This window comes from Dendrobates tinctorius, unplaced genomic scaffold, assembly GCF_039654945.1.
Source record: "Dendrobates tinctorius isolate UK_male_01 unplaced genomic scaffold, ASM3965494v1 ptg000021l, whole genome shotgun sequence".
Lineage (NCBI taxonomy): Eukaryota > Metazoa > Chordata > Amphibia > Anura > Dendrobatidae > Dendrobates > Dendrobates tinctorius.
The window spans coordinates 40,820,098-40,832,728 of NW_027361689.1; the positions used below are offsets into that span (position 1 = coordinate 40,820,098).

Genomic DNA, 12,631 nt, shown 5'->3' on the forward strand with positions numbered 1-12,631 from the left:
TTTATCATTATTTTTTACTGAGTGTGTTTACTTATAGTTCTTAAAACACTTTCCTCTTTTTAATTCTTTTTAGCCTGTTAAAACAGATTATTATTAGAAGTCACGTCTTCCTTCATTTTTGGAATATTCGTCAACAAACCATTACCAGGTACTTTTTCGATAAATTTATCAGTAATGTCTAGTTATGACTGAATCATAGCGAGAGTATGTATATTACAAAAAAAATGTTTTCTTGGATATGTAATCTGGAGCCCTCCTATAACAGTAGTCTGGATGGGTAGTCTGGAGCCCCCTATAACAGCCGTCTGGATGTGTAGTCTGGAGACCCCTATAACAGAAGCTGGATGTGTAGTGTGTAGTCCCCCTATGATACATTTACAGGTGTACTGGCCTGTCTCCTGGTAGCACCTCCAGCTTCTGGACACTATGCTGACAGACACAGCAAACCTTCTTGCCACAGCTCGCATTGATGTGCCATCCTGGATGAGCTGCACTACCTGAGCCACTTGTGTGGGTTATAGAGTCCGTCTCATGCTACCACGAGTGTGAAAGCACAACCAACATTCAAAAGTGACCAAAACATCAGCCAGAAAGCATTGGTACTGAGATGTGGTCTGTGGTCCCCACCTGCAGAACCACTCCTTTATTGAGGGTGTCTTGATAATTGCCAATAATTTCCATCTGTTGTCTATTCTATTTGCACAACAGCATGTGACATTGATTGTCAATCAGTGTTGCTTCCTAAGTGGACAGTTTGATTTCACAGAAGTTTGATTTACTTGGAGTTATATTCTGTTGTTTAAGTGTTCCCTTTATTTTTTGAGCAGTGTATTTTCCACAGTATTTGATTTAGAAAATTAGAAACAAATAAGATCAGATGATCCTGACCTCAATTGGGACACAAATTCCATCTTCGAGGACACGGCACCTCCGGGTCACCTGCAATTACTAACAACTCATGGGAATTACCCTCATGTTCAAGTTATGAAGACAAATCCAGAAACAACCAAAAAATGGACTTCTGGGAAATGATGGATGGAGACCAACAAGGAATCCGAGGAAATGTCACAATGGTTCATCCTTCGCTATATACAGGAAAAGGAAACAAAGGGGGGAGAAAAAGGAAAGAAGCACCAGATAGACTGGAGTGGGGATGGGAGGGAAGGAAAGAAGAAAGAAAAAGGAAGGAAAAAAGAGGAGTCAAAGAAGGAAGGGAGGAAGGAGGGAGGGAAAGAAAAGAATGGCGGAAAGGAAGAAGGGAAGGAATAAAGAAAGCGGGAAGGAAGGAAGGGAGGAAGGAAGAGGCGAAGGAATGAGAGGAGGATGTTTGAATGAAAATATAATTGTAAGTACCTGGATAAGAATGAAGTGATTAAACAGAGTCAGCCTGGGTTTGTAACTAATAAGTCATGTTAGACTAACTTAATTTCCTTCTATGATGGAATCACTGATTGGGTGGATCAAGGAAATGCTGTAGATATAGTATATCTTGACTTTAGCAAAGCATTTGACAAAGTATCTCACACAATCGTTATTGAAAAAATGACTAAGTATGGAATGGACAAGGCAACAGTTAGGTGGATTCATAACTGGCTTAGTGATCGGACCCAAAGAGTGGCCGTAAATGGCTGCACATCCAGTTGGAAGAATGTCTCAAGTGGGGTACCACAGGGCTCTGTCCTGGGCCTTGTATTGTTCTACATATTTATCAACGATTTAGATGAAGGAATTCAGGGTAAACTGATTAAATTTGCTGATGACACAAAGCTAGGAGGGATAGCTAATACTAGAGAAGAGAGAGAGAGGATTCAAAAAGATATAAATAAACTGGAGCAGTGGGCAGCAACTAACAGAATGGCTTTTAACAGGGAAAAATGCAAAGTACTACATCTGGGCAATAATAATGAAAAACGCATAAACATAATGGGAGGAATAGGGCTTAGCAACAGCACATGTGAAAAAGACTTGGGTATACTAATAGATCACAGACTGAATGAGTCAACAGTGTGATGCAGCAGCAAAAAAGGCAAATGCAATTCTAGGATGTATTAACAGCAGCATACAGTCTAGATCACGTGATGTCATTATTGCCCTCTACTCCTCTTTGGTCAGACCTCATCTGGAATACTGTGTCCAGTTCTGGGTGCCACATTTTAAAAAAGACATCAACAAACTGGAGCAAGTTCAGAAAAGAGCGACCAGAATGGTGACCGGTCTGCAAACCCTGTCTTATGAGGAAAGGTTGCAGGATTTGGGAATGTTTAGCTTGCAGAAGAGAAGACTGAGAGGAGACTTAATAGCTGTCTATAAATATCTAAAGGGCTGTCACATTGTAGAAGGATCAACTTTATTCTCATTTGCTCCAGGAAAGACTTGAAGCAATGGGATGAAACTGAATGGGAGGAGACACAGATTAGATATTAGAAAAAACTTTTTGACAGTTAGAGTGATCAATGAGTGGAACAGGCTGCCACGAGAAGTGGTGAGTTCTCCCTCAATAGAAGTCTTCAAACAGAGGCTGGACAGACATCTGTCTGGGATGATTTAGCGAATCCTGCTTTGAGCAGGGGGTTGGACCAGATGGCCCAGGAGGTCCCTTCCAACTCTACGATTCTATGATTCTAAGGAAAGAAGGAAGGAGAGAAAGAAAAAAGACAAGAAAAAAAATGAGGATGGAGGTAAAGAGGGAGGGAAGGAAAGATGGAGGGAAGAAAGGAAGGAGGATGAAGGAGGGAAGGAAGGGGGAATGAAGGAGGCAGAGAAGGAAGGAATGGAAAGCAGGAGGAAAGGAAAGCAGGGTTGAAGGAATGAGGGGAGGATGATTTCAGTGAGAAAATACATGTAAAGACTAAAGTAATGAAGGAAGGGGAAAGGGAAGGGGGAAAAAAGAAGGAAGGAGGAAGGAAGAAGACAAAGGAAGGAAGGAAAATGAGGATGGAGGGGAGGGAAGGTAGGGAGAAGGAAGAAAGGAATGAAGGAAAGGAAGGAGTTAAGAAACAAAGGCAAGCAGGAAGGAAGAAAGGAGGGGAATGAAGGAGGGAGGGAGGAAGGGAAAAAGGAAGTAAAGATGGAGGAAAGTTAAGGAAAGAAGGTGGGAAGGAATTAGTTGAGAAAGGAAGGAGGGAGGGAAGCGAAAGAGGGAAAGAATGAAGGAAGAATGGAAAGAAGGAAGGAGGGAAGGTAGGAAAGAAGGATCATAGAACTGAAAGGAGGAAAGAGGGACAGAAGGGAGATGGGGAAGGATGGAAGGAGAAAGGAGGGAAGGAAGGAGTAAGTAGGGAAGAGAGGAAAGAAGGAATGAAGGAAAGGAAGGGAGGATGAAACAGGAAGGGAAGGAAGGAGGTAGGCATGGGAGCAATGAAAGAAATGAAGGAGAGAAGGAAGGAAATGTGAATATAAATGTAAAGAGTAAAACAAAAGGGGGAAATAGATAAAAAAATGGAAGTAATGAAAAAGAATAAATGGGGACTGGAATAGCTATATATTAGTTTGATGAAAGAGAGAAGAGAGGACAGACGGATAGACGATGGACGGAAAGATGATGGACCGATAGACGGATAGACGATGGACGAACAGATGATGGATGGACAGACGATGGACGGATAGACGATGGACGGAAAGACGATGGACTGAGACGATGTACGGAAAGACGATGGATGGATAGAGGATGTACGGATAGAGGATGTACGGATAGAGGATGTACGGATAGATGATGGACGGATAGAGGATGGACGGATAGAGGATGGACGGATAGAGGATTGAAGGGTAGACAATGGATGGGTAGACGATGGACGGGTAGACGATGGATGGATAGAGGATGGACGGATAGAGGATGTACGAATAGAGGATGTACGGATAGAGGATGTACGGATAGAGGATGTACGGATAGAGGATGGACGGATAGAGGATGGGCGGATAGACAATGGACGAATAGATGATGGACGCATAGAGGATGGACGGATAGACGATGGGCGGATAGACGATGGACGGATAGACGATGGACGGATAGACGATGGACGGATAGAGGATGGATGGATAGAGGATGGACGAATAGAGGTTGGATAGATGATGGACGGATAGAGGATGGACGGATAGACAATGGACGGATAGAGGATGGACGGATAGACAATGGACGGATAGACGATGGACGGATAGACGATGAACGGATAGACGATGGTCGGATATAGGATGGATAGACGATGGACGGATAGATGATGGACGAATAGAGGATGGACGGATAGAGGATGAACGGATAGAGGATGAACGGATAGAGGATGTACGGATAGAGGATGTACGGATAGAGGATGGACGGATAGAGGATGGATGGATAGACGATAGGCGGATAGACGATGGGCGGATAGACGATGGGCGGATAGACGATGGGCGGATAGACGATGGACGGATAGACGATGGACGGATAGAGGATGGACGGATAGAGGTTGGATAGATGATGGACGGATAGAGGACGGACGGATAGAGGATGGACGGACAGAGGATGGACGGATAGACGATGAACGAATAGAGAATGGACGGATAGAGGATGCACGGATAGAGGATGTACGGATAGAGGTTGGACGGATAGACGATGGACGGACAGATAATGGACGGAGAGACGATGGACGGAGAGAGAATGGACGGATACACAATGGGCGGATAGACGATGGACGGATAGAGGATGTACGGATAGAGGATGGACGGATAGAGGATGGACGGAGAGAGGATGGACGAATAGATGATGGACGGATAGAGGATGGACGGATAGACGATTGGCGGATAGACGAAGGACGGATAGACGAAGGACGGATAGACGAAGGACGGATAGACGAAGGGCGGATAGACGAAGGACGGATAGATGATGGACGGATAGAGGATGGACGGATAGAGGATGAACGGGGAGAGGATGTACGGATAGAGGATGTACGGATAGAGGATGGACGGATAGAGGATGGGCGGATAGACGATGGACGGATAGAGGATGGACGGATAGACGATGGACGAATAGAGAATGGACGGATAGAGGATGGACGGATAGAGGATGTACGGAGAGAGGCTGGACGGATAGACGATGGACGGACAGATAATGGACGGAGAGACGATGGACGGCGAGAGAATGGACGGATAGACGATGGGCGGATAGACGATGGACGGAGAGAGGATGTACGGATAGAGGATGGACGGATAGAGGATGGACGGATAGACGATGGACGGATAGACGATGGACGGATAGACGATGGACGAATAGATGATGGATGGATAGAGGATGGACGGATAGACGATGGGCGGATAGATGATGGACGGATAGACGATGGACGGATAGACGACGGACGGATAGACGATGGACGGATAGACGATGGACGGATAGAGGATGGACGGATAGAGGTTGGATAGATGAAGGACGGATAGATCAAGGACGGATAGAGGATGGACGGATAGAGGATGGACGGATAGAGGTTGGACAGATAGACGATGGACGGATAGACGATGGACGGATAGAGGATGGATAGACGATGGACGGATAGACGATGGACGGATAGACGATGGACGGATAGAGGATGGACAGATAGACTATGGACGGATAGAGGATAGACGGATAGAGGTTGGATGGATAGACGATGGACGGACAGACGATGGATGGAGAGACGATGGACGGACAGACGATGTACGGGATAGACCATGGACGGATAGAGGATGGATAGACGATGGATGGATAGACGATGGACGGATAGAGGATGGACGGATAGAGGATGGACGGATAGACGATGGGCGGATAGACGATGGACGGATAGACGATGGACGGATAGACGATGGACGGATAGACGATGGACGGATAGAGGATGGATAGACGATGGACGGATAGACGATGGACGGATAGACGATGGACGGATAGAGGATGGACAGATAGACTATGGACGGATAGAGGATAGACGGATAGAGGTTGGATGGATAGACGATGGACGGACAGACGATGGATGGAGAGACGATGGACGGACAGACGATGTAAGGGATAGACCATGGACGGATAGAGGATGGATAGACAATGGATGGATAGACGATGGACGGATAGAGGATGGACGGATAGAGGATGGACGGATAGACGATGGGCGGATAGACGATGGACGGATAGACGATGGACGGATAGACGATGGACGGATAGACGATGGACGGATAGAGGTTGGACGGATAGACGATGGATGGATAGAGGATGGACGGATAGACGATAGGTGGATAGACGATGGACGGATAGAGGATGGACGGATAGAGGATGGACGGATAGAGGATAGAGGATGGACGGATAGAGGATGTATGGATAGAGGAAGGATGGATAGATGATGGACGGATAGACGATGGACGAATAGAGAATGGACGGATAGAGGATGCACGGATAGAGGTTGGACGGATAGAGGATGGACGGATAGAGGATGGACGGATAGAGGATGCACGGATAGAGGTTGGACGGATAGACGATGGACGGACAGATAATGGACGGAGAGACGATGGACGGAGAGAGAATGGACGGGTAGACGATGGGCGGATAGAGGATGGACGGATAGAGGATGGACGGATAGAGGATGTACGGATAGAGGTTGGACGGATAGAGGTTGGACGGATAGACGATGGACGGATAGAGGTTGGACGGATAGACGATGGACGGATAGAGGATGGATAGACGATGGATGGATAGACGATGGACGGATAGACGATGGACGGATAGAGGATGGACAGATAGACTATGGACGGATAGAGGATAGACGGATAGAGGTTGGACGGATAGACGATGGACGGATAGATGATGGATGGAGAGACGATGGACGGACAGGACGGGATAGACGGATAGAGGATGGACGGATAGACGAAGGATGGATAGACGATGGACGGATAGAGGATGGACGGATAGAGGATGGACAAATAGACGATGGACGGATAGAGTTTGGACGGATAGACGATGGACGGACAGATGATGGATGGAGAGATGATGGACGGATAGAGGTTGGACGGATAGACGATGGACGGATAGACGATGGATGGATAGACGATGGACGGATAGACGATGGACGGATAGAGGTTGGACGGATAGACGATGGACGGACAGACGATGAACAGGATAGACCATGGACGGATAGACGATGGACGGATAGAGTTTGGACGGATAGACGATGGACGGACAGATGATGGATGGAGAGATGATGGATGGAGAGATGATGGATGGAGAGATGATGGATGGAGAGATGATGGATGGAGAGATGATGGACGGATAGAGGATGGACGGATAGACGATTGGCGGATAGACCATGGACGGATAGAGGATGGATGGATAGACGATTGGCGGATAGACCATGGACGGATAGAGGTTGGACGGACAGATGATGGATGGATAGAGGATGGACGGGATAGACCATGGACGGATAGAGGATGGACGGATAGAGGTTGGACGGACAGATGATGGATGGATAGAGGATGGATGGATAGAGGATGGATGGATAGACCATGGACGGATAGCCGGCTCTCTGCACACAGGGCTGACAGAGGTGACACAGGACACATAATCGGATTATCCGGGGATCAGGGCTCGGTGCTGTGAGGACAAGCTGCGGGCCGGCCTGCTGCTCTGACCCCCTGGTGGTGTGCCGGTGCCAGGCTCGCAGCCCCGGGCAGGAGACGGGCAGGGCTGGCGTGTGTCTAGTGCGCGGCTCGCCGCCTCCCCGTGTGACTGGAGTCCCCTCCCGGTCGTGACGCTCCTGAACCCGCCCCCATCCAGCAAGTAGACACACAGCCTCGGAGAAGCAGGGAGCCAGAAGGGAGCATGGTCCGGATCCTGCAGCAGCAGCCCTGCACCCTGCCCACACAGCGAGCAGCCGCCTGCCCCGGGCACGGACCCTCCGCCTGCTGGCATCACCCCTGCTGGCCCTGGCCGGGCAGCCACTAGGAGCCCGCGAGCAGCCGCCAGGGAGTGCGGAGCCTGCGCTGGAGGAAGAGGGCAGGAGCTGCCGCACCGCGCAGGTAAGGGGCTGTCCAGCGTGCGAGGTGCTGAACGCGGGGACCTGCGGCGCCGAGGGGCCGCTCCTGCCCGCAGCGCAGCTGTGCCCGCCGCCTCCTGCTGTGGATGTGGGAGAGTGGAGCGGCGTCCTCCCGGGTGTTAGTAAGTGCATGTTATACTGATCCTGTGCGCCTGCGCCCTGCCAGCCGAGAAGGAGGGAGGTGAGGTGATAAGGAGACAGAGACGAGCGGAATAAACTTCCTGCCTTGTCAGACGCGGGCGGAGAGGAGAGAGGAGATGTGGTGCCAGCCTGTGCCCCTCCACCGATGGGCTCCGCTCACCTTCCCACCTCAGCCACTCTCACACCTTGGCAAACCCACGTTGTGCCCATCGGGCATGCAGGACCCTCCATACCTGGACACCACCCCCATGTCATCTATCTGTGCCGCCAGCAGGATGGCATGCAGGACCCTCCATACCTGGACACCACCCCCACGTCATCTACCTGTGCCGCCAGCAGGATGGCATGCAGGACCCTCCATACGTGGACACCACCCCCACGTCATCTGCCTGTGCCGCCAGCAGGATGGCATGCAGGACCCTCCATACGTGGACACCACCCCCACGTCATCTACCTGTGCCGCCAGCAGGATGGCATGCAGGACCCTCCATACGTGGACACCACCCCCACGTCATCTGCCTGTGCCGCCAGCAGGATGGCATGCAGGACCCTCCATACGTGGACACCACCCCCACGTCATCTACCTGTGCCGCCAGCAGGATGGCACGCAGGACCCTCCATACGTGGACACAACCCCCACGTCATCTACCTGTGCCGCCAGCAGGATGGCATGCAGGACCCTCCATACCTGGACACCACCCCCATGTCATCTATCTGTGCCGCCAGCAGGATGGCATGCAGGACCCTCCATACATGGACACCACCCCCACGTCATCTACCTGTGCCGCCAGCAGGATGGCACGCAGGACCCTCCATACGTGGACACAACCCCCACGTCATCTACCTGTGCCGCCAGCAGGATGGCACGCAGGACCCTCCATACGTGGACACCACCCCCATGTCATCTATCTGTGCCTCCAGCAGGATGGCATGCAGGACCCTCCATACCTGGACACCACCCCCATGTCATCTATCTGTGCCGCCAGCAGGATGGCATGCAGGACCCTCCATACATGGACACCACCCCCACGTCATCTACCTGTGCCGCCAGCAGGATGGCATGCAGGACCCTCCATACGTGGACACCACCCCCACGTCATCTGCCTGTGCCGCCAGCAGGATGGCACGCAGGACCCTCCATACGTGGACACCACCCCCACGTCATCTACCTGTGCCTCCAGCAGGATGGCATGCAGGACCCTCCATACCTGGACACCACCCCCATGTCATCTATCTGTGCCGCCAGCAGGATGGCATGCAGGACCCTCCATACATGGACACCACCCCCACGTCATCTACCTGTGCCGCCAGCAGGATGGCATGCAGGACCCTCCATACGTGGACACCACCCCCACGTCATCTGCCTGTGCCGCCAGCAGGATGGCATGCAGGACCCTCCATACGTGGACACCACCCCCACGTCATCTACCTGTGCCGCCAGCAGGATGGCATGCAGGACCCTCCATACGTGGACACAACCCCCACGTCATCTGCCTGTGCCGCCAGCAGGATGGCATGCAGGACCCTCCATACATGGACACCACCCCCACGTCATCTACCTGTGCCGCCAGCAGGATGGCATGCAGGACCCTCCATACGTGGACACCACCCCCACGTCATCTACCTGTGCCGCCAGCAGGATGGCATGCAGGACCCTCCATACGTGGACACCACCCCCACGTCATCTGCCTGTGCCGCCAGCAGGATGGCATGCAGGACCCTCCATACGTGGACACCACCCCCACGTCATCTATCTGTGCCGCCAGCAGGATGGCAATCAGGACCCTCCATACGTGGACACCACCCCCACGTCATCTACCTGTGCCGCCAGCAGGATGGCATGCAGGACCCTCCATACGTGGACACCACCCCCACGTCATCTACCTGTGCCGCCAGCAGGATGGCAATCAGGACCCTCCATACGTGGACACCACCCCCACGTCATCTACCTGTGCCGCCAGCAGGATGGCATGCAGGACCCTCCATACATGGACACCACCCCCACGTCATCTACCTGTGCCGCCAGCAGGATGGCATGCAGGACCCTCCATACGTGGACACCACCCCCACGTCATCTGCCTGTGCCGCCAGCAGGATGGCATGCAGGACCCTCCATACGTGGACACCACCCCCACGTCATCTACCTGTGCCGCCAGCAGGATGGCATGCAGGACCCTCCATACATGGACACCACCCCCACGTCATCTACCTGTGCCGCCAGCAGGAAATGACCCAACTGTAGTCATTATCAGGTTGCGTTTCGCTTGGCGCTGCCCATTTGCCCATCATTAGACTAGCCCTGGTGCCCCTTCCCGGGTCCCAAACAACCTCCTGAGCCTCCTAGTATGGACCCGATGTCACTGACACCTAACGTGCCACCCAATGCCAGCTCCGTAATAACATTTCACGGGCAACACACAAATGGCCACCCAACGTGAGACTGGTTGTGTTGCGGCACACTGTGCCATCCTTGGGCAGCAATGCCATCATTATAATGACCCTCGTTGGGCACCACATCCTTCATGTTATTTGTTTGGCGACAGGCACCCATCATGTCCGTCTGTGTGGATGAGGGCACCGCAAACTTGTTACTAGAGACGGAGCCGGCTTACCATCGCCTTGACGTGCCCACATGATGCCCTACCAGACTGACGTGCTAGGAAGAAGCTCCATGAGTGAATGTCATCTTCCAGATTTGCTGACCTCCCTGGCAGTGAAGTGGGTTAACTATTAAATGGAAGCCGACACTAATATCTCTGCCATACGGGGAAGGCTTGGCAGGCTTATTGCAATGTGATCCTGTGTTTTTATCCCACGGTCTCGGTATTTGAAACCCACCCGTCATTCACAAGAAGCCCACGTTGTGGCCAGGTGTGCTGGCGTGTCTGTGCCCGTAAGGCAGGTGTCATTATCTCCTGGTGACCGCACATTGCTCCGGGTGCCCCTGGGGAGCGCTGCACACACACAAGCTGACGGGGAGGGAGTGGGGCACCGACGGCGTGGTCTGGCACCGTCCATTGCACAGACGCTTTATTATTCTGTGTTATCCTGGAAGTGTTCTCGGTGCCCTCCCGCTGGAAGAGACGCTGTGGATCGAGTCACCCGGAGATGCTTGGCTGCCACACTTGTGCCCTGCGGGTGATTGGCGCTGGGCAGGAATGACATGTCTGAGTCTTCGTGTAGAGCGTGGTTGAATCTTACAAGGACGCCCCACCACGATGTTCTCCGGGGCTGTTATTATTTCGGCTGGCAATGATGGGAGTTGTTGTCCTGCTGGTTCTGTTGGGGCCGCAGTTCATGCAGCGCGGTGTAATATATCATTTACCTGGCATCGTAGTATTAACCCTACTATCCTGGTATCTGGGGGTGCTTCACCCCATGGCATGGACGGTGCCGTCCTAACATTAACCCTTACTGAGTACACCATGACATGGACGGTGCCGTCCTAACATTAACCCTTACTGAGTACACCATGCTGTGCCGTCCTAACATTAACCTTTACTGAGTACACCATGCTGTGCCGTCCTAACATTAACCCTTATTGAGTACACCATGCTGTGCCATCCTAACATTAACCCTTATTGAGTACACCATGCTGTGCCGTCCTAACATTAACCCTTATTGAGTACACCATGCTGTGCCATCCTAACATTAACCCTTATTGAGTACACCATGCTGTGCCATCCTAACATTAACCCTTATTGAGTACACCATGCTGTGCCATCCTAACATTAACCCTTATTGAGTACACCATGCTGTGCCGTCCTAACATTAACCCTTATTGAGTACACCATGCTGTGCCATCCTAACATTAACCCTTATTGAGTACACCATGCTGTGCCATCCTAACATTAACCCTTATTGAGTACACCATGCTGTGCCATCCTAACATTAACCCTTATTGAGTACACCATGCTGTGCCGTCCTAACATTAACCCTTATTGAGTACACCATGCTGTGCCGTCCTAACATTAACCCTTATTGAGTACACCATGCTGTGCCATCCTAACATTAACCCTTATTGAGTACACCATGCTGTGCCGTCCTAACATTAACCCTTATTGAGTACACCATGCTGTGCCATCCTAACATTAACCCTTATTGAGTACACCATGCTGTGCCGTCCTAACATTAACCCTTATTGAGTACAGCATGCTGTGCCGTCCTAACATTAACCCTTATTGAGTACTCCATGCTGTGCCGTCGTAACAATATCCCTTATTGAGTACACCATGCTGTGCCGTCCTAACATTAACCCTTATTGAGTACACCATGCTGTGCCGTCCTAACATTAACCCTTATTGAGTACACCATGCTGTGCCATCCTAACATTAACCCTTATTGAGTACACCATGCTGTGCCGTCCTAACATTAACCCTTATTGAGTACACCATGCTGTGCCGTCCTAACATTAACCCTTATTGAGTACACCATGCTTTGCCGTCCTAACATTAACCCTTATTGAGTACACCATG

General features: G+C 51.2%; 1 protein-coding gene across 1 annotated transcript in view; it reads left to right on the plus strand.

The window, feature by feature from the left end:
• Positions 1-7,870: 7,870 nt before the first annotated feature.
• The window catches only part of KLHL29 (kelch like family member 29), a 1,048,894-nt gene continuing 1,044,133 nt past the window's right edge, over positions 7,871-12,631 (plus strand). Inside the window, exon 1 of the mRNA XM_073568302.1 lies at positions 7,871-7,998. The gene's annotated coding sequence lies outside the window, so the exon portion shown is untranslated. The remainder of the gene's footprint in view (positions 7,999-12,631) is intronic.